The following is an 18,531-nucleotide window of genomic DNA, read 5'->3' as shown; positions in this document are numbered from 1 at the left end:
TCTGAATTATTGAAACGTAAGTTATAGCCTACCACTCGGCCACGAATTTGTTTTGTTTTAGTTTGTTTGAAATGTATTTTTACATATTTTGCTTTCGTTAATGTTAACCAATTCTGTTGTAGCATAATAGGCCTATATTTTTTCCCTAAAAGTTTGTTTTATTCTCTGCTTTGTTTGTTTAGATTTTTACATATTCAATCAGTCTCATTTTTGTTCAAATAATGAAAAACGGTTGTTGTTTTTTTACAAGATCTTGCGCCATGTTTTTTTTTTTTTTTTAAATAAACAGATAGGAAATTTACCTTTTAAAATGCCGCAGTTGCTGCTGTTTTGCCCTGTCACTTGCGGCACCCGGTATAGCCTAGTCATTTCGCGAACGACTTTGAAATTCGACTGGTTTATTTTTGCTGCGGCAGTAATAGGCATTGTGGTTGATTATTTATTAAAGAATTCAATTGATACAACATGTAAGCCTATTTAATTCTGAATATAACAAAGAATGCTTAAACCGACTAACATCGGTTAGTAACTGCAAGTCCTGAAAATGTTTTAATTTTACGGTAAATTATTTTAATTTATTTCACTGTTATGTTTCAGTTAATAAATCTACAAACACATTAAAATAACACAAAGTAAATGACAAGTAACTTATTGACATAACCTTTCTAAATTATAGAAAAACTGGGCACACAATGTTACCGTGTGTCTACTTTGTTTAAATTTAATGAATTTGAATTCGTTTAACCACAATATTTATCTTGAATTTATCTGTGACCTCAGCTCAGATTACTGCCGCGGCAGATTACGTCATAAAGAGAATAAACTGACACTTTTCAAAGTCTGTGATTACAGCGCCACTCAGCGGTAAAAGGCAGCAAATACACATCCCAATTTTGCCGCCGCGGGAACGGCGGCGGTAAAAGTCTCATTCTGGTTGGGCACCATCTGTAATAGGGCTGAACGATATTGAAAAAAAAAAAAAACAGACATTGTGATATTTTGTTTTTCTGCTATATATATTGCTATATGAAAACAATTTCACCAGATTACTTGAATCGCTCTATTTGAAAAGAATTAACTCTTCTAGAATGATTGGGGTGATTTTGTTGGAGAGTGAATCTTCATAGAAAATAATAATACAATAGAACAAAAATACAATTGAAATAAACAGTGCTTTATGTTTTTCAGGTAATTCTCAGGTACAGAAATTGCATAATTTTGTTGTTTGAGTAACATTAATGACGACACAAACAGCAGCAGGAATATTAGGCAAGAATATTAGGCTGCTGTCACTTTATGTAAGGGATAATCCACAGCTAGCTGTGCATTAAACAATTTTAATGCACTTTGAGGAGGCAATTAAACGTTGTGCATTAAAATAAGCTAGCCGTGAATTATCCATTACATTAAGTGCGTCTACATTAAGTGATTTGCCACTACTGCTCATCTACAAACAACCTGGGTGATATATCAGTCTATTAACATCAATAAACACTATATACTTTAGATTTAATCAACGTAGTTGTCCATGGCTGCATAACACCCACTGGTGTTCCCGTGCACTTGTCGGGTACAAGTGGGATCAAATGCATTCGAAGAAATTGTTTCCTGATGGAAATTGCATCTGTGGTTATTCAAGACTGACCTATAGAGAATCACTTTCATAATCCACCGCAGGTGTGCTCACATCGGTCCCGCACGCTGTGGTTTCATCAGCAGCCTAACATCTCTGAGAGCAGCTCTGGACTCATCTGCTGGAGATATGAAGGACAGTTATACAGGTGCAGTGATTGCTCTCGGTCCAAATGGAGCAACAGGCAGATGCATTACAGAGCATGAACTTTATAATCAACTAAAGGCCATTCCAAATCCACAATGATATGATGCCCTGACGCTAAAGTAGGATTCATATGTGAGCCGTCTGATGCTAGAAAGGCACATTGACCTTCAAACTGAATAGTGTGAAAGGCAGATATTTAAGTTAATAATAGATAATGACAGTTCCCGAACACACGCGCTCTTTAAAATGCTAAATATCCCACGTCTGTCTCTTCAATATGACATCCTTTCAGGGTTCAAAGTAAATTCACATACTATACTTACATTTTGTAAGTATAATACAGTGTATTTATCACGTATTATTAAAACCAAGTCAATAATATGTTACACTTTATTTTGATGGTCTACTTTAGACATTCTACTATCTATTAGTAACTTTGCAACATGTCAGCTAGCAGCCATTAGAGTATTAGTAGACTGATTGTTAGGTTAGGGTAAGTAGAATGAGTTGACATACAAAGTTACTTATAGTAACGGTGCGTGTCCACTGGCATAGAGCGAGCGGAGCGGAGCGAGCGTTTTCAGTTCATTCCTATGTAAGTTGAGCTTCACGCTCGTGCAGTGCATTGTGGGATTGACAGCGGACCAGAGAAAGCGTTGAGAGCGTCAAAAGTACGCAAATATCGACCTTATGCAAATATCAAGCGAAAAATGCAGTCGGCAGCCAATTGATGTGAGGTTCGGGATGTGACGTCTGTCTTGAGAGTTTAAAAATATGCAAATTGTGCCGGAGTTTATGCTGGATTTAGTGTGTAAATCATTATGTTTACAAATTAGATGCTTTGCAGTTGTTCTATATATATATATGTTAAATATTGCATTTTGGATGTGTTCATTGTGATTATACCGACTGGGTTTATAAAAGTTTGTAAAATTGAAAATTGGGATATCTTTGCTTGGGGCATTTGGAAACAAAGCTTGTCTATTTCCGAATGTAATCGTGTGCATCTCTGATGATTATACTGTGTGTGTGTTGAAAAAAACATAGATTAAACACACTCGCAACAGACACACCCCAAAGTGGAGACATTATAGCGTTGCCAGCGGCACTGATCAGAGTTTTGCCGCTATAGTGGACACGCACCGTAAGTATAATTTTCTGATTGGACACCATAAAATAAAGTGTTACCCAACAATTACATTATTTCAATAATATATTCAATAATAATACCAGCAAATATACTATATCCACACTATCAATACACCACTAATACTAAAATATATGTTTTATATATGTATATTTTAGGGCTGTCAAACGATTAATCGCGATTAATCGCATCCAAAATAAAAGTTTGTGTTTACATAATATATGTGTGTATGGAGTATAATTATTTTCTATATATGAATACACACACATGCATATATATTTAAGACAAATGTGTTATTTATATATTAAATATTTATATATAATATTAATTATATATAATATAAATATATATACACAGTATATACATGCAAATATTTCTTAAATATATACATGCATGTGTGTGTATTTATATATAGAAAATAATTATACACCGTACACACACATATATTATGTAAAAACAAACTTTTATTTTGGATGCGATTAATCGCGATTAATCGTTTGACAGCCCTAGTATATTTATTAAAAAACAAAAATTAACTACTTTACATTTACCTCTGCAAGTCACAAACACTAAAATATTGTTTTTATATTTATTAAAAGCCAACAAATAAACTACTTTACATCTACACTATCAATAATAATTAATATTAAAATATATTGATGTATATTTATTAAAACAAACTACATATACACTATCATCAAGTCACTGATACTATAATTTTTGCATATTATGTATATTATTTATTAAAACCTACTCAAATTAAAAGTTGTAAAGGAAAGTTTTTGAGTATAGCATGTTTTATTTTGCTTGATATTCAACAGAAAATGGTTAGATCATTTTGTCTTGTATTTAAAATGGACAAATGCAAGCCGATATATAGTATTGTTCATTACTAATCAATACCGAGCTTCATATACAACTTGCGGAAAAAATAGATATGAAAAACACTAAATTGTTTCACATTTCTCCATGTTTCATTGTTGCTCTTACATGTTATAATGAAAAGCAGTCCCGCTTAGACTGGACGTATGCATGCCATGCGGTAAAAACAATATAGCAGAATCTCTACCGGCTGACACATTTCTAGTTGTTTCAAAGCATATACCGTAATGTCCTTCCACCAAGCCATTAAATACAGTACAAAACACTGTATTTCAAATAGCCACAGTGTGTCAGTAAAACATTCTCTATTTTTATCATCAACACAGCTAAGCAAGGCCTTTTACGTCACTAATGGTACCAAGTGCTCATGGATGGCTCCTACTACTAATTAATTCAGAAGGACAACAAGCACATGTTGAGTGCTCCATATTTACAGCCACCGTAATTGTCGCTTTTAGGTCTAATGTAGGCACTAACTTTATGTAGGAAACTGGAACAAAACCTCCTAAACTGTCCCCATGGCAACAAGAGCAAAAGTACCCTTGATTCACAGCAGATGTAGCAGAAAAGATCTATTGAACCCAACCAGCCCACAAACCTGCCCTGTTTGCCAATGCATACAGGAATAAATCACCCTAACTGGATGGTGCAAGTGGAACCTCCCACAAACCGTTCTGTCACAGGAAGTGCAGTCTGGCTATCTTCACATTGGCATGACGACTTACGGATGGACTGAGACGCTTGCACGAGGTTGTGGCACTAGCAGAACATTCCCACACAGAGCGTTTTGTTGAGTCAGGGTGGTGACCTGACATTAAGAGGGGCTTTGAAATGTTAAACTATTTGATGGAACTGGGTTGAAAGGCAACGATTCGGGTTGTCTTAGTGCAGCTGAATGTGAGGTGTGAAGAGCACTTGTGTTTGCAATAATGTTAGAGAGAGAGAGAGAGAGAGAGAGAGAGAGAGAGAGAGAGAGAGAGAGAGAGAGAGAGAGAGAGAGAGAGAGAGAGAGAGAGAGAGAGAGAGAGAGAGAGAGAGAGAGAGAGAGAGAGAGAGAGAGATCGAGATCTTATGGATTTATGGATGGGTCGATTGCTTGATTAAAAAATAAATAAAATGTCCGTTTACACAACACCATTTTCAGCTAAAAATGTAAACCTTTGTTTTGGGTGTTCATTTACAAGGCAACAGTGTTCTGGATGCAAACATTTGAAACGAGTTTCAAAGTGCAAGTTTTTGAAAACGATATCGTTATCGTCTCTGTGTAAACTACAAATTACAGACCAATCATACCTTGCAACTGTTACCATCTGCTATATAATATACATGTGTGTATACAGTATATATATGTGTATAGAAGATCAGTCTGGTTGAATAGTATTAAACAAAATTTTACAGAAATTATACAAAATATGGTAAAATGACGTTGCCAATACTTATAATAGTGGCCAAGTTTTCCAAGTAGGAAAAAAAAAAAATATAATGTATACAGTACATATGTTATATATGTACTGTATACATTTTTTTTTCCTTTTTCCAAATCTTTAATTAAATCTTTAAAAGAAGTTAAAGCTACACTGTGTAACTTTTTTAGTTGATTCTTAGCAAAAAACACTTAGTTCTTTCAAAAATGTATGTGCTCATTAATGTATACTTACTTCTTTCAAGTAATAAAGTATTCTCTTAAGTTTATAATCTGCCATTGAAAGTACATACGGGTGAGGGGTTCGAATGCCGGTCGCCATGTTGCCCCTCCATCTTGAAACTACATTAGCCAAAGAGGGACATACCTGTAAATTCAAGCTTCGCCTTTTGCGTTTTTCACTCAGTGACACCGTGACGAATGCGAGGGGGAGATTACTCGCGAGCTCGCGAGTGCCGGCAGATTTTAAAAAAAGATAGTGTGTGTGTGTGTGTGTGCGTGCGCGCGTGCGTACTCACATTTGAAAGAGAGAATTAAAACGTCAACGCGACAGACAAATCAGCAAGACCATAGTCAATATTGGAGTAACTTTTCCCAGATGGAAAGAGCTCATGAGGAGAAAAGATTTTAAAACGGACGCCGAGGTTGCCTGCTTTCTTCTCGACAGGTAATTCAGCCTGTTGTAATTCATTTGTGTAAATTCAAAGTTTTATAGTTGCTTGTCTAACCATAGCATGGTTGTGCATAACGCCAGAACGACCTCTAGTATAACTTCATCCTCGCGTCAGTGGTGAAAAAGTATTGTTTACCTTGTAACATAAATCTGTGCTGCGACGGATCACAGGTGATGAATAGTTTTAAAGGCGCAATTTTTTAAGCTATATAAAAAAAGGACACTGTAAATTTTAGTTATTTTTAATTGCTTTTACTTTGTACACATTGTAACGTTAGCCTAATCTGATTATGCTGGGATAGCCGATTCCAAGGGTGACGTTTACCTCCTGACATCTGTGCTGTAGTTTTATTCATTTTAGACGTATTATTGTTTATTATTGTCATGGACGAAGTCAGTAACTGGAAGCCATGTTAATCTTGGAATAATACGGCCACCGTAGGAGTTAAAACGCCCTCGGAATTGAGAGGAACAGAAACTAATATTCACTGGGTAGTCATAATTTCACCGCTAGATGGGGGTAAAAATCACACAGTGTAGCTTTAATGCTCTGGATTAACCTACAGTATGTTGCCCTCATTCTCAACTGAACATGACAAACATCAGTAAAATGATAAGTCATGGCAACGTTTGTTTTTCCATTACTTTATATCATCAAAATAATTTATTTGGTTAAAACACTGCAAAATGTCCACATTTTACTTAAAAACTTAAGTTCAGTTGCTGCCTTTGTCAAATTGACTGTCCAAGTAATTTTATCTTAACTTTTTAAACTGACTTAAATTGAGTTGATTTTTCGCATTTTACAATTTATGTGGTTAAAAAAGGCAGAAACCCTTTGCAAGATCATACTTCATTCCAGCTAAAATAAGAAACAATATCCTTAATTCTACCACTTTGAGCACATTTTATTCAAAATTATCATGGAAAAATTCAATTCATTCACATTTACACGCTTTGTAAATCTTGCCAGTGCGAGCAACAGTAATAAAGGGAGGCAGAGCTTTAGCGAAGGGTCATTCCACATGTGCAATCCACAAATGTAATAACTTCTAGGTCGAGTACAGACATCCTAATATGACTAGCAGACAGCAAACGTTTCCTATACTGTGCAGGGGTCTCTTGAGCACACAAATAGAAATGAAATTCAACTACTACACCAAAACAATCTGACTCAGAAACACTTGTCTTGCGTCACAGGCAGCGCTCTTCATAATGTGATCCGCAGAAGTGGGTTGAGGATCAATACTTTAAGATGTGCTATTATTTGTCATTGTCCTGTGTGGGAGACTGGAAATATTTCAGTAACCACCTCCAGATCGGCCACACGTATTCGATAAACTCATCAGTGTTAAAAATCTAATATTTATAGCTTTGTGTTAATTCAGATATCTGATAATGTTGTTCTTGCCACAATGGTTCTTGGTTTTGCCTAAGTTAAACACATATTCAATCATGGATGGATGGATGGATGGATGGATGGATGGATGGATGCTTAGTTAATACATTAAATAAGAGTACTTCTAAAAAACAATTGTGAAAGATCATGAAAGGTCTTTTTGGTACACTTAAGTGGCCTTTTATTGCAATAATAGTATATGCATAGCTTACAGTGTTTCAGAAATATACATTTAAGATTTCAAGTACACTACAAGTGTACATTCAATTCAATTAACACTTTCCCCGCCACACTGTAGTAAAAAAAAAAAAAAAAAGTTGCCAGTCATCACCAGCATTTTTTTCCACAAATTTTTCACAAAATTTTCATGGCCCCCAGAATGTTTTGAATGAATATCTGAACATGCAATATATCAAAAGAAAGAACAGGGCCTTGGGTTTCAAACAAAGAGCCTGTTTTATTCTAGCTTCATGCATTATTTTTTTTATCAACATTTGAATGAGTACGTTTAATACAAAAATAAATAAATAAATAAATAAAAACATGTTGAGCAAAACACTGAGAAAAATCACATTTTTGTCAAAAACTACATCCAGATCAGATTCAGAACGATGAACAAAACATAGATGGAGTAGACCGAGTCCTTCAACACCCCTAATGCTTGCACAGTCCTATAACTCATCTTGGGTTGAAATTTCTTAAAGTTTTGATTTATATGCCGTTTAATGTTGACGATTGAGCTATTTTACAATGTGACTGCTTCTTTCTGCTTCTTGTTCACATGTGTTTTGATCAGGAGATTTTGTACTCTTTCAGAAGACGTGTCATAGCGCCCCCTACTTTATAACAGTAAAAACACGGAAAACCGTAAATCAGTGGCGGGTAAAGAGTACACATCTTTTTCAAGGGGAGTTACACACAGATGATTAATACTTAGTGAATTGAACAAACCCCTAACACTAACACCCTAACCAAAACTAATAATCAGTCTACCCATTCCTGACTACTTACTGTATCACTAAAGTTTACAGAGCAGAGGTGAATGCTCTGACAGTTCTTTCATATCAAATGATCCATAACTTAAAGTACAGTATAATCATTCATAATGCAATGCTATCATGTTGGTTTTGTGACTAAATCTGCCTGTGCAATTTGGTATTCTGCCACAAAGAACAGTTAGCAAGTGCTTCATGAATATCCCAAATGTAGAGAGCCTCGTTTGACTTTTCAGTACTGTATAACTTGCATAAAACCTATATTTCCACAAAAACGTTTAAAGAAAGTCGGAGCTCTTAATAACACCCTCGCAACCCAGGAAAACCTTTAAGCCATCCCCCCAAAGTACAGGTTTTCTCTTTTAAACAGCTCTGTATATTTATCCCTAGCTTTGGTTTAGGTACCCTAAATGCAGAGGGCATTAAAATGGCTTTTCTTATCAAATAAAACATCTTGATTGCATTGGAGAAGCTCATTAAAGTACATGGCCATTAAAAACGTGTTCAGCTTTAGTTAGCTTGTGCTGTTCAATGAGATCTTTGCTACTCTGACATGACTTGATCTAAGCATCGCTTTCTCTTTATCTCCTCATAATAGAATTATTCAAAACAGGCTGTCAGAGGCAATCAAATTCCCTGCCAGAAGTGTGACCAGTCAAAACGTAACTTTCTTTTTTTTCTCTACAAGTGGTTAATCTGACAGCACCTTCTGTGGTAACCCAATTAAAAAGCCCCCTTAGAGAGAGTGTGTGTGTGTGTGTTTGTGTGTGTGTGTGTGTGTGTGTGTGTGTGTGTGTGTGTGTGTGTGTGTGTCTGTGTGTGTGTGTGGAAACAACAGATTAAAGCAATGGATATAATACTCCTCTATTTAAGAGTCTTGCAATAAGATTGCTTCAACTAAAGACGGTAGCATCAAAAAAATTCAGCAAGAAACTAAATTTAGGTTATGAGACACTTCAGCTCAATGAGATATTTCTGTCATACATAGTTTCAAGTATGGAAAATAAAATAATAAAGCAATAAGCCATGGGAGGCGTTCTGTAACGATTTGACTATGATTAAGGACTGTTGGACATGAAGAAAATGCAATATGCATAATATTCATAATAAACTGGATAAATAAACTGCATTAGCCTAAATATAGGCTGTTTATGGTTGCCAAGCAAAATAATAATCAAAATTCATTTGGCCAATTGATTGCTGCTTTGAATGTGACAACCCATCGGAATTAAGAGAAACTCTGGTTTTAAATTGCAAAGTAAAAAAACAAATCACAATATTACTTCTTTACTGTGTTTTTACCAACGCTATCTCACAACTAATTTGGACGATTGGTCTAAACCCAAGTGATGGGTAGGTTTAGGGGCGGGGTCAGGGGCAACTCGTAAAATATGTACGATTTAGCAAAAATCCACGTTTTTTTGCTATATTATAGCAAAATATAATTTTGCTATAAAATTATACGATTGAGGTTGTATGTATTCGTACGAATTAGCTACCTTGTAAAATACGTACGAATTGCCGTGAGATCGGGTTGGCTTTTACTCAAATAAATGCAGCCTTGGAGAGCATAAGAGACTTCTTGCAAAAAAAAAAAAAAAAAAAAAACCCGTTAAAAACAGAAATCGTACTGACCTCTGTCCCGGTCACCAGCTCAGTCACCATCAAGCACTACATTTCCCATCATCCCTCCTTCTGCTCAACTGCACACTTTCAGCAATCAGCCAGTCACACCGTCGCATGATTACTAATCATCACCAGCTGTCACCGATCATCTCATCACCAGTTGTACGGATTTGACACACACACACACATTGTCTGGACTCGTCTATGGCTCATACTATATTCGTTTGGATTGTTACTTATGAAGTGTATTTACCTCCTTGACCTTGTCCTCGTTCCAGTTTCCAGTTCTTTGTTATCCTCCAGTCTCCTCCTACAAGAGAAAAGGAAAGTCATCATTATCATCTTCCTGTTTCCTCATTTATGAAAGTCAAGTAATTTGGGTTTTATATACTTACCGGTCAGTCCAGTGTGTTTCCTGACAACCTCAAACCTTAAAGGTTGCAAATATTATTAGCTGTGTTTGTGTAGTAGTTGTACTACTATTGTCAAACAACTACCAAGCATTTCAGTTTGTGTGAGAACTAAGCAGTCATGCTTACAGTTAAGGAACCAGAGCCATATATAGAACATAAAGACTTGTAGCTGTGCTATTTTGACTTGGTTCAGTAAAAAAAAAAAAAAAAAAAACTCTACTGTAGCAACCATCCAGATGCCCTTAGCAACACTCTCGCAAACCCCTACAGCACTGTAGCATCTTTGCAATTCCCCTTTTACCATTTCTCTGTAGGCTTCGATGAAGAAATGACCACAAATCATCATGGAAGTCATATTGTGCATTCTAAAATGGTTCCTGAAATTATGTAAATTTATATGAAGGTAATAGGGTTGAAATGGTAGCATTCTGCAAAAAATAACTTAACTGGGCAACTTGTCCATATACTGTATTGCATGTCGTCTTTGCTCTAATAATGTTTCTGATTGCAGTCTTTCAGAGGTTTTTCAGCCTGGGACATTATCTGACTTGAATATGTCGTGTAGCAGGTAATGACTCAATCAATCTTACTCTTCAGCTTAAGTGCACTACCCATCATGGATCCACCCAGCATGAGCCTGGTTCTAACAGAGATGACACCCACCCAGTGACTAGATTAAAAAACAACCCACATCTAGCTCACGAAACCCTGTTGAGATTTGTTGGACCCATATTAGACACGGAGAGCTTCCGTTCTCACATTACTGTTGAAGTCAGCCATGCATTTCAAGTACTCATCATAAGGTCGTCAATGATTACAATGAGAATGACGGCGATTTCCCGTTAATTACTTACAGGATACCTCCCTGTTTATGCATATCTTGGCAAAGGAGCTATTCTACCATGAGACGGACCGTGTTTATTAAAGGAGGAGAGGATGATTAAATGACCACCTCATTTTGGTTATTGTAACAAGTTCTTGAAGTCAACATGACAGGGTTTCACAACTCAATTCAATTCAGGGTTATCACATAAAGAGTGGGATGATGGGATGTTTAACAAGAAAAAAATAAATGAAAGTGTTAGGATGTGATTTTATCTGTCAGGAAATTATTGGATGTTGAAAAGCACTTTCTACTGTAAATGACAGGGTGCGAGTGAAGTGACCATTCATGCACAATAAGACCACGGTTGTGTGTATAGAAAGTAAAAGTGATACATTTTGATTTCATGCTGGTTTGTTTGGTTATAAATTGAAATTGTCATTATTTACTCACCATCTTGTAACTCCATATGACTTTCCTTACACAAGATTATAATGAAATTGATGAATTCCATTAAATGAAAGACATTCGTCATGTGTGAAAAGTGGCCACACACACACACACACACACTCTTGTACATCTATCTTTATAAGGATATTCATTGACACAATGCAATCTCTAACCGCTTACCCTAACCTTACCCATCACAACTAAGTGCCTAACCCGAACCCTGACCCTAAACCGACCCTTAACCTCATTATAACCTTATCCCTAAAGCAAGTCTTGACCCTAAAACAGGCCTTTAAAGGGGTCTCAGAAAGTGAGGACCGGCCAAAATGTCCTCACTTTACTCTCTTTGTCCTCACTCCAATGGTCTAAAACTCAAACTGGTCCTCACAAAGATAATTGCACAAGTACACATACACGCACACGTTGGGTCTTCGTGTTTCATAGGGACATTACATAGAAATAATTATTTTTATACTGTACAAATTGTATATTATATCCCCTAAACATACCCATCACACACACACACACACACACACACACACACACACACACACACTTTCTTTTGAAAGAAGTAATTTATGCTCAAGGAGGCTGCATTTATTTAATCAAAAATGCATTAAAAGTAGCAATATTGTGAAATATTATATCTTTTTTTCTATTTCACTTTAAAATGTCATTTATTCCTGTGATTGGAAAATTCAAAAGAATATTATGTAACAACATATTGAGTAACATTATAAATTCCTGTCACACCTGATTTACTGTCACTGATCGATTAAATGCATTTTTGATGAATACATGTATTAATTACTTTTTTTTTTAATCTTTAAAATCCTCCTGACCACAATTATATATGACTTGCATTGTAAAAAAGGATTAACTGTAGAACAATGTGAATGCACATTTTCTAATAAGAGACTTTTTCATCGAAAGGATGCGTTTTTGGGTTTCATTTAAAAACAGCACAGCGATCTCGTGGCACATTTAGCACTTGCTTACGCTGGATTGCGGGTGGTTCGTGAATAAGACACAGGGGTTTCTCTGAAATACAATGTGCTAAAGTAGCACTACTGTTTGGTGAATTCAAGAGGCGATAATCACAGGAGAGGCTTGAAGCCAACATGGCAGTGCTTGCCAAAGTCTACCTACGATTTCACCTTCTTGTGTGAGAGAACAGTTGGGCTCACCAGATGGTAAAGCTGCCTATGTCTTCCAACAGAACGCCAGGGTCACTTAGCATGAAATAACTATACGTGACCCCCATCGCTCCTTTGGCCTTTTAAGTAATACTTACAGAATACGCTTCAGTTTGCATGACTGACCCAATATCCCAGAAGACTCTTTTCCCCCCATATCATAACCTCTTATTCAGTCTCTCTGCTGAGCTAAGCTAATCTATGGCACTTCATAGCTTTAGTCGCTGTGTTCATCTCATAGTCAATTCAGAAAATGCCTGAGGAAGAAATGCTTTCATATTACAGACAGCCCACTTGGGTCTGAAAGAAGCATTCTCCTTTATAGGCAATTTTTGTGTAAAATTTGCTTGGACCAACATGAAGACATCACACTGCGTCTCCTAAGAACACTGTATATGTGTTGAAAGCCTTATAAAATATGTATAGTTGATTAGATGGCACAATGGCTTTTGTGATTGTGGAACAAAAAAGCAATAAAACAAAAAAAATTCAAAAAAAAAAATTCAAAGACAATAACAAAACTGTTTTAATATCTGTATCTTTTAAAAAATGTATACACTACCTTTGCCACACATTTTATTGATTGAAAAGAGTCTACACAGTAATTAACTATAGATATAAAATATGTTTATAATATGAAATCAAAAGTACTTAAATGTATTGCAATTAACGTGTTCCTGATCTCACTGTGTAACATGGACACTTTAATCTAAAACACAACCACCTTCTCAATACCTGCAAGTGTGTCATATTCTCATTCTACATGTACGAATTTTCATGTATTCATCGCTTTTTAATGCCAATGTGTGAACAGCATGTAATCAAATCTTCCCTAACTTTCTAGGTTCTCTATGGAAGCATGAAGCCTGATTTGTGTGTGAAGGACTCGGGACGTTTTTGCTGGGAAAATTAAAAAGATACAATGAAAACAATGTTCAGGATAATGCAGATTCATGAACAGAAACTGGATTCATTAAACTACAGTCTCACATAGTCAGATCTTTATAGTTTTTAGTCTCTCTCTCTCTCTCTCTCTCTCTCTCTATATATATATATATATATATATATATATATATAGGATTATTAGGAACACCTGTTCAATTTCTCATTAATGCAATTATCTAATCAACCAATCACATGGCAGTTCCTTCAATGCATTTAGGGGTGTGGTCCTGGTCAAGACAGTCTCCTGAACTCCAAACTGAATGTCAGAATGGGAAAGAAAGGTGATTTAAGCAATTTTGAGCGTGGCATGGTTGTTGGTGCCAGACGGGCCGGTCTGAGTATTTCACAATCTGCTCAGTTACTGGGATTTTCACGCACAACCATTTCTAGGGTTTACAAATAATGGTGTGAAAAGGGAAAAACATCCAGTATGCGGCAGTCCTGTGGGCAAAAATGCCTTGTTGATGCTAGAGGTCAGAGGAGAATGGGCCGACTGATTCAAGCTCATAGAAGAGCAACTTTGACTGAAATAACCACGAGATATGCAGCAAAGCATTTGTGAAGCCACAACACGCACAACCTTGAGGCGGATGGGCTACAACAGCAGAAGACCCCACCGGGTACCACTCATCTCCACTACAAATAGGAAAAAGAGGCTACAATTTGCACCAAAATTGGACAGTTGAAGACTGGAAAAATGTTGCCTGGTCTGATGAGTCTCGATTTCTGTTGAGACATTCAGATGGTAGAGTCAGAATTTGGCGTAAACAGAATGAGAACATGGATCCATAATGTCTTGTTACCACTGTGCAGGCTGGTGGTGGTGGTGTAATGGTGTGGGGGATGTTTTCTTGGGACACTTTAGGTCCCTTAGTGCCAATTGGGCCTCGTTTAAATGCCACGGCCTACCTGAGCATTGTTTCTGACCATGTCCATCCCTTTATGACCACCATGTACCCATCCTCTGATGGCTACTTCCAGCAGAATAATGCACCATGTCACAAAGCTCGAATCATTTCAAATTGGTTTCTTGAACATGACAATGAGTTCACTGTACTAAAATGGCCCCCACAGTCACCAGATCTCAACCCAATAGAGCATCTTTGGGATGTGGTGTAACGGGAGCTTCGTGCCCTGGATGTGCATCCCACAAATCTCCATCAACTGCAAGATGCTATCCTATCAATATGGGCCAACATTTCTAAAGAATGCTTTCAGCACCTTGTTGAATCAATGCGACGTAGAATTAAGGCAGTTCTGAAGGCGAAAGGGTGTCAAACACAGTATTAGTATGGTGTTCCTAATAATCCTTTAGGTGAGTGTATATATCAATGTTAAAGTATACAATGCATGACTAAATTTCACATTGAGATATTAAAAATTAATTATTTATAGAATGTTTATGCACGTATATATATATATAAAAAAAAACCTTAACCAAGATTAATACATGCTTCATTGGCATTTCATGTTAGATTTTGCTTTAAAATGTTAATAAATTGAACCTTACAGTAAAGTGACAGTATATTACCAGATATGGCTCGGCTCTATCCTTCAATGTAAATGTATGGGATATTGTCTACCACTTTATTGCCTACAGTCAAACATTGCTTAGAAAATCAAAAGCACACCTCAAAATGTCACATCATTTGAGGAATAAACCATTCATGTACATAGGCAATGGTAAAAGTTCTGCTTACCTTAGCAAACACTTTGGGTACTGAATTGTGAGATAATGTATATTTGGGAAGGGTCTATCGATTCTATCAAAGCTGATCGTGTTTGAAATGTGTTATGGACCTGTCATATTGATGTATTGTTTACAGGGAAATGGCAGCTGTATACAGTACTATATGTTAATTGAATTCATACGCCACAAGCCACACATTCATCAAAATGACAGAATGGATGTGAAGAGGTTCAACGTCCTGATGCCCATGAGCTCGTGAGCAAACGATGAAGCGTTTTCTCATTCCGGATGATTGGTGCAGTTAGATTCAGGCTTTGAGTAAGTGTCATAGTTAGATTGACGTGAAGGTGAAGATTATTGACTTATATCATCATATTTAAACAGCCTAAACTCTCTGAAATCATTTTTCTATTTGTCTTTCCGGACAGAGTTACTTTTCCTAACGCCGCATTACAAAATCTGACCCCAATCTATTTTATCTGACTTATTCTAATTTCTAGAGTTAGTAAAGTAAAGCTATATTTAATTGATGTGGTCTGATGGACGGAAAATTAATATATGATAATATAATGAGATCAGTGAAAATCAGGAATATGGCAGAGGGTTTTAATGGATATCATAGGCTGTTAGGAGTTTTAAAACTCGCTGAGGGAATATTGAGTCACATTTTCTTTATCTTTCAGGAAATACACTTTTTAAGCTGATCACTCATCACGATGATGTAATATTACAAACAGCTTGGATGGATGGATGGATGGACTGATGGACGGAAGGATGGATGGAAGGATGGAAGGATGGATGGACGACCGGACGGATGGATGGATAGACGGATGGAGGGTTTAATTATAGCACCTGTCATATAAGCTCAAGATTGCCTTACAAACCTTTGCCTCAGCAATGTAAGTTTTATTCATTACTAACTTGTTATAATTTGTACGAGATGAATGGCAAAATCAAAGGCTATTGCACTTATGTATGTCTTCTCATGACACATCTCATTGGTTTAAATTTGTACACTTCCTGCAAAAAGAAGACATGACAACTGAACACATGCAGTTTCATAATCATAATTTAAACCAATGCCGTACATGCTGAAAAGAGGCAAAAAGCCCCCAAACCAAAACAAGGATAAACTGAACACCTTTTTTGCAAACTGCTCTGACAAATTGCAACAACGCTTCAACGTTCTTCTGTGATTAAAACAGAAAACGTATGAGTATGTGAGCAGTTGCCAAAGTTGATGTTTTCATGTTAGTAGCAAACCTTCCTACAACAGCTTCATTTTATGTTTCCACGCTCTCACCCAAAGACTGCAATATTGGCATGACTATAAAAAGCACCCAAGTGCTTTGATATATCTCAGAAAATCTTCTGGCAATGTTCAGAGCGGACACATTATTGCATTCAGTCTCTCTGACTTCCCCACTGGCTCTCTCTGTAGCTTTGCATCCTCTTATCTAAGGCAGTATAATGATGGTGTGCCTTTTGAGGTGTAGCAGACCAATTACAGGTCTTGAGGTCGCTTGGCATCTTAAAAAAAAGGTGTGCGTGTTTAATTTTAACTTAAAATTAGTAACCTTGAGGGTGTTTATTTTCAAAACGGTGCCCGTTAAGTCGCATCACATCAAGCCAAGGAGCTGTCAAGCAGTAATTAGAGAGTTAATGACCCTGTCAGAAGCGATCAGAATATACTTTTAGATTTCTTCATTTGGAAATGAAGAAGAGGCACTTCTGAGATAATGACATGACTGCAACCTGAACCTGCTTCAGCAACCTTTTCAGACCTCAAAAAGTCAAAAGTATTTTGACATTTTATGTATTTTTGTTTTATATATATATATTTTAAAATAAAATAATAATAAAACTTAGTTTAGATCTACAAAAATGTAAAATAATTGATAAATTCCTCGAAAACACTAAAAATAATAATTTGCAAAGTATTTTGTAATTTGAGATAGAAAAAAATGGAATGATAGAAATAATATGAGTAGGGGTGTAACCCCGGCATCCTGGCCAAATTTGCCCCTTGGCCCCTGTCCATCATGGCCCCCTAATCATCCCCATATACTGATTGGCTTCATCACTGTCTCCTCTCCACCAGTAAGCTGGTGTGTGGTGGGCGTTCTGGCGCAATATGGCTGCCGTCGCATCATACAAGTGGATGCTGCACATTGGTGGTGGTTGAGGAGATTCCCCCATCTACTGTATGTAAAGCGCTTTGAGGTCTCATAAAAAGCGCTATATAAATGTAACAAATTATTATTATTATTATTATTATTATTAATAGATAGAGAGATAGATAGACAGACATACAGACAGAGAGAGAGAGCACTTTCTCAACATTTCTCAGACATTTGGACCCCAGCGAATATAATGTATTTAATTTTTTCAACAAATAGCGATCAAGAGATTAAAGAATAAAGGGAAAAAGATGAAGGGTGAATTACTACCGGGGTCTCTGACATCTTTTATCAGTAAAATGTATGGTGTGACTGTTTCCAGAGCAGTCTTGTCAGTGTGAGCATATGCCACGCTGCGCTGAAGACGATTCCAGTGGCGTACAGCAGGGAATCTGAATGCAGTGCACTTTCCCCGGGGCTGCGAGAACTTGTGTGCAGCCTTATTATGTGTGAGATGAGCCCTGTTATGGCACACACTGAAAATATTGATCACTGGCGAGCACAGCGGCAGGAACGCAGAAGCAAGCCAGCCACTTGACACGACAGGAATAAAAGTGCGTGGCAACAAAAATAAACACATACAGTACATGACTTGTAGACGCACAAGGAATGCCGATTTAGCTTTTCGTGGGAAGTGCATCTAACTACAAATGGATGATGTTGTGTGTAGAGATGCTCATTACAAGGAGTTTTGGATTTAACAATTTGTGCCGCAACTTGACATCGTCAGGGAAAATACAATTACATAATTGCAATGAGAGGCCTCAAGAGGAGAAAAAAACAAAACACGTTACAAGTTTCACTTCATCCAGCAGGATTTTATTAGAGTCATAGAATCCTATTGGGTACTGTATTGTTGTTGTTGTTATTATTAAATCACAAGGAGATATAAAAAAAAAAAAAAAAAAA

Source organism: Squalius cephalus, assembly GCF_949319135.1.
Source record: "Squalius cephalus genome assembly, chromosome: 2".
Classification (NCBI taxonomy): domain Eukaryota; kingdom Metazoa; phylum Chordata; class Actinopteri; order Cypriniformes; family Leuciscidae; genus Squalius; species Squalius cephalus.
Note: the sequence above shows the minus strand (reverse complement) of the source record.